Source organism: Echinops telfairi, unplaced genomic scaffold, assembly GCF_000313985.2.
Source record: "Echinops telfairi isolate 266 unplaced genomic scaffold, ASM31398v2 ScPeMD7_7400;HRSCAF=8409, whole genome shotgun sequence".
Lineage (NCBI taxonomy): Eukaryota > Metazoa > Chordata > Mammalia > Afrosoricida > Tenrecidae > Echinops > Echinops telfairi.
In genome coordinates this window covers 17,199,793-17,203,890 of record NW_022111300.1, presented here as the reverse complement: position 1 = coordinate 17,203,890, position 4,098 = coordinate 17,199,793, and positions in this window count along the sequence as shown.

Genomic DNA, 4,098 nt, shown 5'->3' with positions numbered 1-4,098 from the left:
TTGTGAGGTGAAGGACTTTGTGGACTGGTGTTGGGTATGGGTTAATGTTGGATTTGTGGGCTTGGGCAGCATTGGGTTGGGATGTTTTTGTGATGCACATTTTCTTTGCATAAAACTCTCTCTTATATGTGAGTTGCTGTGGATTTGTTTCTCCAAAGTACCTAGACTAATAAAGCCTGCATTCAATAGGCACCTTGTAACAGGATTTTCAGGCTCTGTGGCAGGCAGCTTTAGACGTAGGTATGACTTCTATTTGTGCATATCCTTCGTAACCTACATTATACCCACATGAAAGAGGTATGAGAACTCCTGCATTATTTTGCATGGCAGCTCCCACTAGTTCCTGAAACAAAACCCACCATCTTTCTCTTTCTTAAAATTGTACTTACACAAAATTATAAACGCAAAATGTGGTTTATTATAAAAGGACATGCTCGCATTACCTGACCGCCAGACACCAAGAATCATGGACCAGCCACCTTGACCCACACCCTGACCCATCTCAGTGAACATCTTGGCATTCATCACTGCCAGACATATGTCACCAGTAGGCAAAATATTGAGATAATAGCTTTTTCCTATTGTCATAAATGCAAAATGTCCAACCCGGAGGCTGCCAATAAGTAAAGGCTGTCAAGACAGGCTTCTGCTGTCCACAATATATTTGATAGGGCACTATCAGTAGAAAGAAATCTGGGAAGTATAATATTCTTTACCAATCAGTTTCACTATAAGCTATGAAGAAACTCATTATAAGCTATTTAAAATAATCTAGATTCATTTTTTAGTTAGATGCTCTTATAGATATGAGAATGCGCCCTCACATACTGTAGCTTAGTAAACAGCAGAAGGTTGTCCTAAGTTTTCAGAGGCTATGGGTGATGACCAGGGAACTTTCCTTTAAGTGCTAAATAATAATTGATGAATGAGGTGCCTGAAAACTATAAGAATAAAGCAAATTTTAGAACTAGGGTTGGCATGAGAACTTTCAAATTTACCTTTATTAGTTTTCACACTTAAAAAAATAATTGAACATCTACACTCTCCCCACTCCAAGTCCCCCACTACCCCAAAGCCTTAGAAACTCATATGAACTTTTAAATTAATGTGTGATTACCTCCATTAAAACCACTTCAACATAATTATTTTAAATGTGATTTTTTTTCCTGGGCACATTCTTTTTATCACCCAGTGCATTGTCTTAATAATGTAATAACGAGCATCCTCACTGCTGCAATCAAGAAGATGGTGTGGTGTGCTCGTTTTTAATCAAAGATGCTGCAAATGAGAAAATTAAATATCGAGGAAGAAAATGGATTGTTTTCATTATAAAGTGAGCATCAACACTAATTAGGTTGTGTACACACAAATACATATCAAAGCTTGGAAATAGACGTTATGAAACCCTATGGCAGCTAGCTGACCTTTTCAGTCACTTTTCAGCAGCGTGACTCTGACCTTTCTAGATTACGCTCATGAACTTGCAGCATGCCACTGATTGCCACCTAAGTGCATGTAATGAAAGCGGCTGCTGGGGATGCCATAAACTGTTTCACCAGGCAGAGATGGCAACCTCTTAAAGACACTGAAAACTTTAATGGAAACAATTCGATTTACTTGCAGGAGGGATGTCTTCTTGCTTGAGGAGACTAATCAATTATTTCATTTGATAGGAATTTTAATTGAAGACAACATCCAGAGGTGAAAATATTGTGTAGCTTGCCACCTCTTGTGCTGTTCTCTCATATTAATTGGGATTGTCCCAATATTTTCATTGTTCAATACACTTGACAGAATCACTAATTTACATTAAAGTTGTTTAAGCATGAATTTTGTGAGAGGAAATCTTTTAAAATTTGAGCAGCGTGTAGGAAGCATGATGTAGTAGAAAGATACTTTTTCAATTTTCCAACAATGCCAGATAACAGCCCCCAATGAGGTGTGAAACTCAGCACACACTCGTATTAGTAACAGAGGTAATTTTCTTTGAAGCAAATATTTATTCTGAAGATACCACGGCCCCTTATTAAAGCTTTTCTACTGTGTTTTGTTATTTCTCATGAGAATAGGTGTTGTATTTATACTTGTTTTGTGCATGTCTGACTAAAATTGACAGCCTGCCGATAAAGATGCCCTGGTTGGGCTGTCAAGTAAGCATTAGACAGCTACCAATAATGTCGGTGGTTCACACTCACCTGCCACTCCGCAGGAGGAAGAAGAGGCTCTCTGGCTCTCTAAAGACTGGTAGCCTTGAAAAGACTACATTGCATCCTTCTGAGTTGGAATTGACTCGAGGGAAGTGGATTTGGTGTGCTTTTGGATCTTCGACTAGATTGTTAATGACCATCATCTGAACAATGTGGGGGGACATGGACAGAATTAAAAGATAGAAAAATAAAACCTCTGTAATGTAAACCCACTTAGAGTCACCTTGGAATACAAGCCTGTCTATTTGTTTTTGAAGATGACCGTACACTGTGTTAAAAACTTTTACTCTGGATACTACCCCAAAGAGAAATTTTCAGTTAGAGAAATCATAGTCAGGAAAAAGACCTAACCACATCATAGTGCTGCTCTGATTGAAGTCCCCTTTAAGCCACTGCATGCAATAAATTAACTCCACTGTAGAAAGCCAGACACCTCGGGGGCTGCCTTTCCCACAAGAGTCGTCGGCTCACCTCATGCTGCTCACTGATTCACCTGACTGATGGAGGACTGCCTCGCAGGCCTGGACTCTGGCTGAAGGAGGCTGGGTAAATGCTGCTTTACCTTTCCCGGCACAACATTACAGGAACACAAGTAAGGAAGATGAGGGTACAGAGGGAGTCAACTTGCACAAGGCTCAACTGAACTTGCACAAGGCTCAACTGCAAGTGTATTTGTCTATTTGTTTTCCTGAGTCAGTAGAAATGCATTAGCAACAGTTTAAAACGGTTTCATCTTAAGCCTGGGTTTCTTGAAAGACTTGTGACAAACGTCTCACTATCAATTCATTTAAAAAAATGTTTTCTATTGTCAGCTTCAGAGAGAAGCTAGAGACTCATCTTCCCAACCCCTGAGTTCTTATTCCACCTTCAATTTTAAAGAGTAATCTGCACAAACAGAAGGAGTTCAAGAAAGCAAATAATCCCCAAATGGGCATTGTTTCCCTTAGGATTCCAGAGCGTGAGGACATTTTTGCTCTATGAATATGAATTACTTCAAGTCCCTACCCAAACCAAACTAAACCAAGCACAACACAGTGTCCTCACATCACTCAAGCTCAGTGTGTTAGTCTGGGTACTTTAAAGAAAGAGAGAGTTATATATAAAGGTTAAGTATGCATCAAGAAAACATCCCAACCCAGTACTGCCCAAGCCCACAAGTCCAACATTAACCTATTAACCTATATGTCCAACACCAATCCACAAAGTCCTCTTCCATCTCACAAAACAGATGCAATGATGCCAACTGCAGGACGAAAGCCGAGTCAGTGAATGTGTAAACATCGCAGCACTGGTAGGGGTCTCCACATGGGTGCTCCAGCACCCAGGGTTGCATCTGGGTAGGTCCATGTGGCTTCTCCTCAGGGATGTCTTGCAGGAAGTGAGCCTTGACAGCTGAAGCACGGAACTGGCTAAGGCAGCTGACCATGGTCTGACTATCAGAAAGCAAGAGACCGAGAATTTGAAAGGCGAGGCTCACTGAGCCATTTATTCCTCTGCCCTTCAATTAACCCCACCTGTGTTTGTTGGCCAGGTGGGCACAATAAACTAACTACCTCGCTCAGTGATGATATAGGACAGGTGTGAATTTCCCTACAGGGTTTCTGAGGCTGTGCGTCTTTACAGAGGTAGAAAGCCACCTCCTTCTCTCACAGTGACGAGTGAGCTGGAAATGTCAACCTTTCAGTTAGCAGCAGAGAACTTTAATCCCTGTGCCACCAGGCTCTTTAGCACTTTCCCATGTTCCAAAAAACGATTTCTAAAAGCAACTATTCCTTGGCCTTTAGGCTGTTAGGAAGTGTTATCCTCTCTGTCTCCAGGCTTGAGGAAAAATCACGAAGACTCTGCTTGCATGGCTTTCTGCTCAATCGGCTGCAGTAGGTAGACGAATGAG